Source organism: Chrysemys picta, chromosome 4 (assembly GCF_011386835.1).
Source record: "Chrysemys picta bellii isolate R12L10 chromosome 4, ASM1138683v2, whole genome shotgun sequence".
Taxonomy (NCBI): Eukaryota; Metazoa; Chordata; order Testudines; family Emydidae; genus Chrysemys; species Chrysemys picta.
The window spans coordinates 19,419,966-19,432,742 of record NC_088794.1 but is presented as its reverse complement, the minus strand read 5'-3'; the positions used below and the strand labels follow the sequence as shown (position 1 = coordinate 19,432,742).

The 12,777-nt window shown below is 46.9% G+C and overlaps 1 protein-coding gene across 1 annotated transcript in view; it reads left to right on the top strand.

The window, feature by feature from the left end:
• The first annotated feature begins 6,844 nt into the window (after nucleotides 1–6,844).
• The window catches only part of MFSD4A (major facilitator superfamily domain containing 4A), a 45,279-nt gene continuing 39,346 nt past the window's right edge, over nucleotides 6,845–12,777 (top strand). The window contains exon 1 of the mRNA XM_065591505.1: nucleotides 6,845–6,862. The gene's annotated coding sequence lies outside the window, so the exon portion shown is untranslated. The remainder of the gene's footprint in view (nucleotides 6,863–12,777) is intronic.

Here is a 12,777-nt window from a genome sequence, read left to right as displayed (position 1 = left end):
TCCCCTACTCACACACTGAGTAGCCTTGGGCAGGTGATGGCACTGCTCTGTACCTCTATTTCCCCATCTGTCAAATGGGGCTAATAATCATTAGCTGCCTCACTGGGAGGCAAAGCATAAGTTAGAAATGGGCCTGGATCGGAGCTTTGCCAAAGCTTGAGGAGGGTTGGAGCCAAGGTTCCAATGCAGGTCAGACTCTAAACGCTAAGCATGATCATCCCCAGGAGATTCCCAGCCCAATGGATACACCAAAGCAGTTTGGACCAAGTTAGGCTCATCCCAGATAAGCATCCAGACCTCTGTATGGTTTGAGATTTGCCCGTCCCTGGTAGGTTTCTTTCGGTGTGTGTCCAGTATACAGCAAGTTGGGGGAAACACTTTGTTTCTATCCATTAGCTCATTCAGCACTTCCCTCTGCAGCACATGAGTGATGCGGCCAGCCTTTCCGCATGCACTTAGACAGTGTTCTCTGTGCCAGCTGCAGCGGGTTTTCTTTTGAAGTGTAAGAGGGAGGTTTACAAATATGTGGTTGGCGTTAGGTAGAATAAGTTCTGACACTTGTTCCCCTTTAGCTATCCTCTAACAAAGCTTTTTGCATGAGAGTTTCCTAGGGAGAGCAGGAATCTGTGCCATGGGCTTACTCTTTCCACTGCAGACACCTCTATTCATGGGTGAGTAACTCAATTGACTGTCTACCCCATAGATGACACTTCTCCTGTAGGCTCTGGTTCAGCCAGGGACTTAAATATATGCTCAGTTCTAACCACCTGAGTAATCCCATTGATGCTATTGTGCCTACTCACATGTCTCACATGTTACAAATTAGGCACTTGTTTAAGGAGCTGTGCTGAATTGGGGGCCATAAAGTCCCAGCCTAGGGGTGAATATGGACCTAATCCATCAGCCCACTTGTGAGTTATAGGGCCAAGTCCATCACTAGCCTGGGGACAATGCTCCCCTCTGAGGCTCCATCACTGGAATTTAGAGCACTCGTACCCAGTGCCAATGTCATTGCCAAAGTCTCTTGCTTATTCTCCTACATACCTTGTGTGTGTTCTTCCTGCTCGCATCAGCCCCAGGCTCTGAGGACTCATCTAGTCATGTAAGCCGTGATGAGTTATGTTGTAACATCTGCGGCCACCTCTGAATCACAGTTGCTACAGCGCCGTGCTTGGGGTCTGTTTGGAATTTCCTAGCCACAGCAAGGATAGAACTCAGCGCTTCCTGCTCCAAAGTCACAGACTCTGCCCCCTGAGCTAAAGGGGGATCCCCATTGAGCTTTCTGAGTATAGAGCCTATGAAGCCCAGATAGGCAGGTCTCGTTCCATCCTGTAGAGGGCAGTGGAGCTATGCAGGCACTGTAAGTTCTTGATGTCCAACACAGTGAGGATAAGGAGGTTTTGGGGCAGCTAATGATTTGTTACACTGTTAACAAGGGCAATGGTTTCATTGACTTTTGGGCAGAAGAGGAAACAGTCGTCTACTGGTGCTTGCAGTCTGTTTTCTGGGGGTGCCGAGCACCCGCCGCGCCCACTGAAATTAACTTGTCGGAAGTGCTCAGTGCCTCTGAAAATCAGGCCCTGTCTGACTCAGCTTAAAACCTTCCAAGCCTAGGGACTAGACCTTCAGATAAAGTACCGACCAGGCTTACAGGGGAGCAAGGGCCGGTGGCTTGGTAGGGTCAATAGAATCAAAGAAATTCAAGGTGGGAAAAGATGTTATTAAGTCTGCTCATCCATCCCCCTTGGTCTTTTGGCTCTAACAACACAGGCTTCTACCACTGGTGCTAAAGGAGAGCTCCCTTACCTGACATCAGTAGCAGGCCCTCCACCAGTCTCATGGACAAACACAGCAGCATAGTGCGTACCCTGCCTCCCACCCCAGTGCCTATGGGGCTGATTTTCAAAGGTGTTGCTGAACCTCTGCAGCGCCTGTTGGCTTCAGCTGAACCAGTGGGTGCTCAGCACCTCTGCCCTTTCCCCATCACTCTCCACTCGAGAGAGGCCCACCCTGGAAATACCAGGGAGAGAACAAGGGAGGCAATGTCATTGACTGGCGTGGAGTCATCCGGGGCTGCAAACTGGACAGAAGGTTATAGAATGACCGTGACCGTGCAGCCAGGACTGTTTTCTCCAGGTTCAGCACGTGAAGGAGAAAGTTATCTCCAAGCCTGTAACCTGGACGCTCTTTACTCCTGCGTAGCTCTGTCCGTTTCCCCACAGACCCTTCCTGAAGGAGATCTCTCTGGTGGGACGCTGTTATTTATTAGCCTAGTGAGCTGCTATCAGTGTGAATTTAAGATAACACCTTTTGTTCCAAGGCATTTCGGTGGGTGTTTATTCCTATTCAGGGGAGTGATAGCACATGTAAATATTTGGCACCCCTCTGAGCAGGGGTTGATTTATAATCCCCCGGCACTTGCTCCCTGGCAGGGCTTGGCAGGCTGAGTCCTAGTTGTGTGATCTCTGGGTTCCTGCACATGTTCTGCCTGTAAATGCCTTCCAGACACCTACATCTGAGCAGAAGCTTTTAGTCCAGTGGCATGAGGACACTGGTCAGATCCTGAGCAGATGTAAATTGCCCTGGCCCCGCTGAAGCTCGTGGTGATAGGGCCAGGTATACAATGGTATTTAGGTGTCCAAAGAGGCAGATAGGCTCCGACTGGGGTTTACAAAAGCTCCTACGCAGGTTAGGTGCCAAACTCCCATTGAAAGCCAGTAGGCAATAGGTATCCAACTCACTTGTAAATCCAACTAGGCACCTATCTGCATGCTTCGGTGCCTCAATGTGTTTATAAATCTGGCCCCTACACAGATTTGCATCTGCTGACCATCCAGCTCTGTCTCCTTTGGCAAATTAATCCAGTTCTGTTCCACTGTGCATGAACGTTGCGTTCATTGGAATGTTTTCAAGGCTGAAGCATTGGTTGTATTTTGTTTCCTAGGGTTTCACCGGGCATTATTTGCTAATTGCATGGTGCCACTGAGCTGTTTGCAACAGGGAGATGGCCAATGCAATTGATAATTTCATAGATTTAAGAACTAGAATAGAGATTTAGCCAGGAACCGCTGACCTACCTCGTCTGTGTGACAAGAAGCATGCATTGTACTGTAATATGGTATTACCATCAGCTGGCACACTTCAAGGCTGTGATCGACCCGACTGGCTACTCTGGTTGGAGTATCAGCAACGTTATGGGAGTGCATTAACCCAGTTGTTCTTGCTGCACATCAAGTTCTTTGGGCCTGGTACTCTTCTCACTTAGCAAGGTGTATATCAGCCGACTACACTGAAGTCAGTGGAATTACCTCAGTATAAAACTGTTGTGAGTCAGTGGAGAATCAAACCCTGTGTTACTAATCCAGTATTAGGTTTGTGAGCACAAGGAGTTCCTTGTTGGAAACTGAGTTTCGTTTAGCTCTGTCCCAGTCTAACAGCCAGTTCAGGCAAGGCTTGGAGAGAGTCTTAACCGAAACCTGCTCTGTCCCCAGTGATATGTGAACCTTTTCCCCTCTCATTGCCAGCAAGTAGAATGAAAAGGACCTAAGAACAGCTATACTGGGTCAGACCACTGGTCCAGCTAACCCAGTAGCCTGTCTCTGCCACTGGCCAGAGCCAGATGCTTCAGAGGGAATGAACAGAACATGGCCATTTTGAGTGATCCATCCCCTGTCGTCCAATCCTGGCTTCTGGCAGTTGGAGGTTTAGGGACACCCAGAACATGAGGTTGCATCCCTGGCCATCGTAGTTAATAATAGGACCCCCACACACACACTTAACATTTTTTTATAAAACCTAATAAAAAATGGCTATGACTTTTATTAACTCAATACATTTAAATTGGTGGATTTAAACATTCTCCAGAACAGCAGCACTGAGACCAGGAAGTGAAACTGATCAGTCTACTATCTCCTGGTGACACACGTATGTGGAATACTGGGTTAAAAGTAGAGCTGGTTGAAAAATTGGAAATGTCTGGGTTTTTTTAATGTTCACATTTTTGAATGTTTTTTGACCAGCCTTTAGTGTGGTTGAAACTTTTCCAACAATTGGAATTTCAAGGAAATTTTTCAGCAATTTTTTTTTTAATTTCTTGGGGTTTTTTTGTAGACTTTTTTTAATTTCTTGACCAGCTCTAGAAAAAAGTGAGTTGGGTTTTTCTTTCAGATCTAGGCACTACTCCTTTAAAACTCTGTATTCTTCCATCACTACAGCTGATATCTAGCTCCAGTAATGCCGATAATGCTAGTGTCAATAACAATGTCTACGTTACAGTGCAACAATAAAACTTTGGAGACATAGTCGTTTTATTTCCCACTCCCCATACACATGCAACTTTCCTGGCTTGACACATTTGCAGATTTTTGTTGCGATTTTAAATAGCAAAACTGCAGTGTGTCGGTTCTCATGGTAACGAAAAAATAAGCATTTTTCTCCCCCTCCTTTAATGTGGAAAATTAGAGGAGCCATTTTCCCCTAGCTTCCGAGCTGTGTGTGTTTTCTTATGACTTGGCGTCGCTCAGAAATGAGGTCACTGTTAGAACATGATCTTGAGGCGCTGATTTAACTAACATGATGTTTAACATGACTTTGCGGTCCGTGTCAGCTTGTAGGGGAAAATGGTGCTTAACATCAGACCAGCTGGTTGGGGTTAAACCAAGGGATCCAGCTGGCACCATATTAACACACACAGATTTCTGTCTGCACTGACTGCAAAGGTGTGTTTAACACCACTTTAGTTAATATGACTCCTCAAGGTCATGTTCTAACTGCCTCATTTTTGAATGAGGACAAGGCCTGAGTGGCGATGCAAGCACCTTGAGTCACTAAGGCTCGGGGTAAAAGCAAACAGGTGGAGAAACAGCGGGAAGGTGGAAATGGCTTTAGCCCTACAGATTGAGGTACATTAGCATCTCAGTGGGCTCTATGCCTTAATATCTACGTGTGGAGTGGAGACCAGACCCCCATGGGTTTGATTCTGCTCTCGCTTACGTGGGTATTACACTGGTGTAACTGAAAGCAGAAATAGATCCCATTATCTTAATTAGGACAGTGTCACTGTGATCTCTGATAGGAAGATTCCATGTCAGGTGCAGCAGCAGATTTTTCATACCTGCCAACCTCACTCATTGGAGTGATCCCTACTCCAGGAGAGCATCCCCAACGGAGTCCTAGAACCAGGCCATAACCAAATGCTGCAACATAATTTGTATCAGTTCAACCAACCTGCTCCTAGTGACCTCTCTCAGTACATAGGAACTGATCCACTGCTCACTGATGTCTGTGGAAAGCCTCCCATTGACTTCAGTAGGCGTGCTGCACTTGCTTCTGACATCTTAATCCCAAGGGGCCTGCACAGCCCCCAGGGAGGTGAAGTCCACAGAGAACTGAAACCATCGCACCCCACACTACCACCATTTCCTAGCCCTAGCTGGCCAGAGTCTGCTCAGTTTCACCTGTGCAAATCTGGCATCCCGCTGCTAAAGTCTGGATTTACACTAACTCAGAGCAAAATATTGGCCCATATATGTGCAGTCCGGTCTTTGTGAGAATTGGGGTTGAAACTAACAAGGCCTCTCGCGCCAAGAGCCACGGATCTTTGCCTGAAAATATTGCTGCAGCTGTGCCGTATCTGTTCTGTTTCTGTACTCTTGAGTCTAATTGTTGAATGCACCTTGCTGTCCCTTCAGAATTTCTTGCTAGTGATGTCCCGTGTTAACAGGGGCAAATAGTGAGAAGCCCGCTTTCTGGTTTATTCGTCACCTGCATCTTGCTTTTCCTGGAAGAGGAAATACACACACACACACGTGCACAAGCCACCAGGATACCCATACTGTGAATGTTCTCTGGTGTGATTCATTGCAAATACAAATAATATATTTAACTATTATTGTAAAAACAGAAGATGAATTTTAAAAGAAATAATTTTAAAGGTTTATTCCAAAAGATGCAATGATTTTTTTGTATGGAAAGTTTTTCTGGAATTAATCGAAAGGTACAAAAATAAATAAAAGATGGTATCGCGGTGTCGGAATGTTTTATAAAGATCCTGCGATTTTTGTATTTCAGATGTGCCATGGACTCTTTTGAGAATGTGTTCGTTTTCTTGCTAAGGCTTATATTACAAATGTATTGTGAATGCTACGAAGCCAAGATTGGAAAATAAACTTTATTGAGTAGATGGTAGTTTTGTTTGGGGCTTTCTCTATTTGGAAGGGTTAAATGTCTGCTTTGGTGTGTAGTTTTGAATCAGTGAGGCTGGCTAGTGCAGTCACTTTGCTAGCGCTGGTTGAAGTTTTTCCCCTTACGTCTAGGATTTCAGTGGTAGCTTGGTGCTTTTGAAAATCCCCGTAGGTGCCTATCTGTGTGTTTAGGTGCTTCAATACCTTTGAAAATCTGACCCTAGGGCTTAGATCCTCAAACATATTTAGCCACCTAGCTGTCATTGACATCAGTGGGAGTTAGCACCTAAATAGCTTGGAGGATCTGACATTAGGTTCCCAGTTTAAATCCAGACCAAGGGCCCAATTCTGCAATCGGGTCTACATAGCCTTCAAATCAGTGGGATTCCCCACATGTTTAAAGACCCAGCCACCTGGTGCCAGCTACAGGATCAGGGCCCAAGTGTGTAGGGCCTGAAAGATGTTGCTATCTGATAGTGGGTCACTGATGTACCTCACCAAGAGTTGGCAGAGAAGAGGTTAATACTTTGTTGGTCAAAAAGGATCGTTGAGTGCCTGGAGTTGGAGAGCTGGACCAGCTGCGGGTAATTGGTTAATTTTCCTGTACTGTGCTGCCTGGAGTTTGGGCCTGAAGCTGACTTGGACAGGGAAGGTCCATGAGAGCTGAGTAGAAAACCAAGGTGAGCCACTTTTCTGTCCGGTCTCTAGATGATGAAGGTTTTACTGCAGGGGTTCTTCAGCTTTGTTCCCCAGCCCCCGGGACGGTGGGGCTCAGGCTTTGACTTTGTCCCCCCCCACACACCGGGGGTGGCGGGGCTTGGGCAGGTTCAGGCTTTGGTCCTCCCTCCTGGGGTCGTGTAGTAATTTTTGTTGTCAGAAGGCTGTTGTGGTGCAGTGAAGTTTCAGAACTGCTGTTTTACTTGTATTCGTTTGGTCTTTAAAGGGACAGGACAATGTATTTGCAGGAATTCATGCCTAATCTCATTTCCTAGGATATGCAGGCCTTTATTTTTTCACCTTTCTCATGCTCCAAAATCTTGTGCCACTTGGTGCTAATATGTTTGTTCCCCAGACTTCAAACTAAACCACCCGGCAGGATCACTGATTAAAGGGAGGAGGACAATTTGTCAGTTTGCTAGGAGTTCCTCAGCAGAGAAATATGCTGCTTGGTCAGGTTGCTAGATATATCAGGTTCCCCTAGCTGCAAATGGACACCGCGAGACAGAACTGGGGGGAATGTGTGAGGATTAATTGGCCCAAATTCTCCACTGTTGTAAATCGGTACAGCAGTGCCAGTTTAGAGCAGCGGAGAATTGGGTCCATGATGTATGTAAAACACGGAGTTCCCCTGATGAAAGGTGCTCTAGCAAGGCAAAGCAGTTCACATCCAGGGCACTGTCGTTCCTTGAGGTGTGTTACCTTAATTAAAATCTGAGCAGTGGACCTGGGCAGGCAGTAAATGTGTTGCTTTCCCAGCTGGAGCATATCTCATCATCCCTGGATCAGACACTTGGAGACCACAGCCTTGCAGCTGACTTGCTTTGTTTTTGCTTAGCACAGGTGACTGTATTTCTCTCCTTTATCTCCACTTTTGCATGGTCCTCCTAGAGAGACTCAAAAAATGCAATAGGCCCCGTGGCATTCAAGGCATTGTCGCCGGACTTCAGGGCCACCCAGAGGATTCAGGGGGCCTGGGGCAAAGCAATTTCGGGGGCCCCTTCCATAAAAAAAAGTTGCAATATTATAGAATACTATATTCTCGTGGGGGCCCTTGCGGGCGTGGGGCAAATTGCCCCGTTTCCGCCCCCCGCCGCCGGGCAGTCCTGCACGACTTCCCTTTTTTTCCCCCATGGTGAAAGCTCAGGTCAGACACAATGCTTTGCTGTGGGGTGAGGCTTCTGCTACCTTTACCCAACGAGACACAAGGACAGAGGGGCTTGCCCACGATAGAAACCACAGGCAATTCCAGAGCTCCTGTCTTCTGAGGATCTCAAAGCACCTCTCAGATAGTTCACTAAACCTCACAAAAACCCTGTGGGGGGGGAGAGGGGTGATTATCTGACAAGTGGTTTAACTGAGGCAAAGCACTGATATGGCTCACCCAGGACAACCCTGCAAGTAAAGGGCAGAACTGGGAATAGAACCCAGGTATCCTGGCTGCCATTGCCCTGGGAGCCCTGACCACTAAACGATGCTTCCTCCTGGCGCTCAGAGCCGTGTGAGCCACGGCTGTTTTTAAACACCACTGCTGGCCGGGTTTGAACCCAGTTCCTGGACTAATTGGGGGACTATAATATGCCGCTGGAAAGAAATCCCAGTCCACAGCGCAGTGCTGAGGGATCCGGTACTGGACCCCAGCCAGCTTCACTCATGTTCAAACAAGGCTGCAGCTGACACAGGTGTGACGCATGGTCAGGTGCTGTATGATGACATTTTGGTTGGTTGTCAAACTGGTTCTCCTTTGTTTCCTAATTGCTCCAGTCACACGGCTGTGGCATGGCGGGCAGTGTACTGTTGGAATGTGGTCCTGGGTCTTTCCCTTGGGGGACTAATGGGAGCTGTGGTGTACGAGTTACCCAAACAACTCTGACCTCTTCTAATAATCTGAACCTCATTAGCCGATCTATTTTTGTTTCCTTTTTTGATTGATCTCTTTTCCCTTGGGTGCGATCTCCTGCTGTCCGTCCCCAAATAATACACCAATAGAGCCCACTGGAATTTTTCTGACACAATACGGGATTTAGTTTTCAAGGGACAATGTTTAATCTTGACAAAATTTTCTGATTTATCACTGGGAAAATTCAAAGTAAAATGTTTAATCTTGGTTGAAGATGTTGAAATGTTTCACTTAGATGTTTCTGAACTGGAATTTTCCCAAGCTTTTTGTTCCATGAAAAAATGGCATTTTGACTTTTGGGGATCAAAACAAACATAGAAACATTGGACTTTCCCGTGGGATAGAAATGCCATTTTCTAAACAGCTCTGCCTGCCAGTGATTCCACACAGCTCCACAAGGATCTTTTCATATGGGTTGAGCCAAACCACTTCCCTTTCTGTGTCTCAGTTTATCCATCTGTAAAATGGGGGTGATATTTGAGGTATTGAGACTATTTCTCCTCTCCCCCCCCCCCCATTAAAATGCAGCCACCTCTGGGAAGGAGTGTGGTAGCTCTTTAACAGCACAAAGCAATAATGTACAACAGTTTCAGGTCGGTAAATGAGGAAGAATTTTGAATCCAGCTGAAACTGCAGAGGGAATTTAGATGAGAGGAATTATTCAAATTGGATGGCTGGGAGACAAGAGTCCTGGGATCTTTAATGACCAGGCCAGGATTTCAGTGTTACATTTAACCAGGAAGGTGTAATCTAGGGCCAGACATCAAAGTATTCAGCACCCACAATTGGACCAGATTTCCAAAGCATCTAGCACCCAATGTGCTGAACTGTTCTGAAAACCTGGCTGATAATATCTCCAGAATATGAGACTAACGTGCTGCAGTCCTAGCTGCCCGGGACCATTCATTCGCAGAGCACAAGCTCTGACGCTGAATTTGTGCACTCTGGAGTAATTCAACCCATTGTTTGAGAGTTTCCATTATATTGTGTGTAAAATAAACACAGTCTTTTCTCATTAAGTTTCAATGACTCTCACAGGGTGTTTCCATTTCCACACAAACTCACGTAAGGGTCTTAGCTTGGCCACTGCAGCAGTTGAAAGGCTTTGAAGTTCACACCCAGTGGGCATGGGGGAAGCACACATGACACATCTCATGTTCTTCCCGCGGTGCCGCTGTATCTGGCTGCAATGCATCAATTGGCCTGGGTCTGTGGCTCCCTGAAAAGGGTTGGAAGGAAAGGACAAGGGAAGGGCAGCAGAGCTGGGGGAGTGCATGCTGTAACCTGTAGAAGCACAGGCTCTGCAGGCCACATGCACTTGTGCCTGTGAATTCATAAAAGGGTAAGGTTCCTCAGCCAGGAGCGTCAGACAGGAAGTGGAATGCCCAGTGCGCACCATAGTCCTGTTCCTGGGGAAGTACTGCCCCAAATCCTGCTCCGAAGCCTTGCAGCCCTCATCCCTAAAGGTATTTAGGCACCTAACTCCCATTGATTTCAATAGGAATTTGGCATTTAAATACCTGTTCTGAGCTGGGCCTCATCCGAGGCGGCCAAGCCAGCTCAAAAGCTAATGGGAACTCAGAGTGAACAAGCACCCTCCCTTGCAGAACCACCTATGTTACAGCTGGTCCTCAGGCATGTGAGGGGTGAGACCTGCTGTCTGGAGTGGCCAGAATGTTCAGAAGTTGCCAGCGATTCTGGGTGGTTCCCAGCCTGAGGTACTTCAGGGCTGATTTTCACAAGTGCTGGGAACCCACAACTCCAAATGACATCGATGCTCACTCAGCAATTCTGAAAAAAACAAGCGCCAGGCATCCAGAACAACTGGCCACTTCTGAACGATTTGGCCAGTGTTGGCAGGAGCTTCTCCATACAGAGTCTCTGTTCCAGTGCTGGGACGCTAGCCAGCTCTGCCAATGGTCCCCGTGTCCTGACATGCAGCATCCCTCCCTACTTCGCTGCTCTTTCTGTATGAAGACTGTCCCGCTGCTGCTGGGTTTGTGAACAAGAGACCAACCAATCCTGCAACTGGGCCTGGGATGAGAGTCCACGATTTGCCCTGGTGTCTTCCCAAGTGAAAAGCTAAAACAGACTGTCCCACAGAGCCCCGCCTCAATCAACCCCTTACTTGAGCAGTGATTTCCCCTCTCCTCCAGAGATTGGGCTGAGGGCAGCAGCACCAGCAACATAGCAATATTACATTGAATGATGACAACCAGCTTCCTTCTTGGAGCTATATTTATTCAAACCCAGTCATGACAAACCGTGGCCCATTACATTAAGCAGGCAATCACTCCATCCGCCACAAAGAGGAACATGTCTAGATAGGGGAGACTGAAACAAGCTTTCATGCCTCATGCTCCCCAAACAAGAGGGGCTGAGGGCAGCAGGATATGAATAGAAGGCGTTGCTTAAATACTCAGCAATCTTTGAGCCATGTTAGCAAACATCAAATAGTGTTGTTGGCTGTAGTTCTGCTGCTATTAATAATTCATTCTTGGTTTTACCTTGCAATTCGCAGCAGGCACAGAAATGTGGCTGTTAATTCACTGTCCGCACAAAATTGATCCCAGGATTTGAAAATCAGCTAAGGTGTCACTTTGCAAAACTACACCTCTACCCTGATAGAACGCTGTCCTCTGGAGCCAAAAAATCTTATAGGTGAAACCGCGTTATATCGAACTTGCTTTGATCCACCGGAGTGCACAGCCCTGCCCCCCCCGGAGCACTGCTTTACCGCGTTCTATCAGAATTCGTGTTATATCGGGTCACGTTATATCGGGGAGAGGTGTAGTTCTGCTGTTAGATGCAGGCCATGGAGCTACCGTTATATGTACTATTAGTTACTCAGTACAGCGGCTCAGCCCACTGCGGACACTAAAGGGTTCATGTGTTCGTATGCAGACAAGCCTTGTAACATGTCAACTTTTATTTACCAACATAACTTCTGTCACCTCCCTTATCAGTTCCCAGGAGCAGTGCTGGTATTTAAATCCTTACTTACTAAGGCCACGTCAGATGGAGCTGGAATATGAAATGTGCTAACAGTGACAATGAACGTAGACGTTGCTTTTCATTAGGAGTGCCAAAGGATTGTTATCTCCGTTTTCCAGCTGGGGAAACTGAGGCGCGGTATTGCTTAAGGTGATGCAGTAATTCAAAGCTGGGAAGAGAACATGTGCCCAGTCTAGCTCCCTGTCCACTGGTTCAATAAAATGTGATCCAATACAGAACTGATCCTGGCGTAAGATACAGGACAAACATAAAACTAACAGATTTGTTTCCTCATTCACCATCTGGTGTGATTAAAAGCAAAATAGTTGAAATCCATTGTTGTTCATACCAGTTCAGAGTCCACACAAAAAAATGTCTATAGCACTTTTCATCTTCCAAGCCCTGTGTCACTTCAGGCCTCTCAGAAACCAAACGATCTCCAAGCTTTTCCCACAGATTTTGCGTAGTGTGTGTAAAATGCCTGGCAACTTTGGAAAATATTGCTATAACTTAATACTTGACAAGCAGCCAAAGTGCAGAGTCCTGCACTTAGGAAGGAAGAATGCCATGCACCACTACAGGCTGGGGACCGACTGGCTAAGCAGCAGTTCTGCAGAAAAGGACCTGGGGGTTACAGTGGAAGAGAAGCTGGATATGAGTCAGCAGTGTGCCCTTGTTGCCAAGAAGGTCAACAGCATATTGGGCTGTATTAGTAGGAGCATTGCCAGCAGATCAAGGGAAGTCATTATTCCCCTCTAGTCGGCACTGGTGAGACCACATCTGGAGTATTGTGTCCAGTTTTGGTCCCCCCACTACAGAAGGGATGTGGACAAATTGGAGAGAGTCCAGTGGAGGGTAATGAAAATGATTAGGGGGCTGGGGCACATAACTTACAAGGAGAGACTGAAGGAACTGGGTTATTTAGTCTGCAGAAGAGAAGAGCGGGGGATTTGATAGCCTTCAACTAGCTGTTCTCAGTGGTGG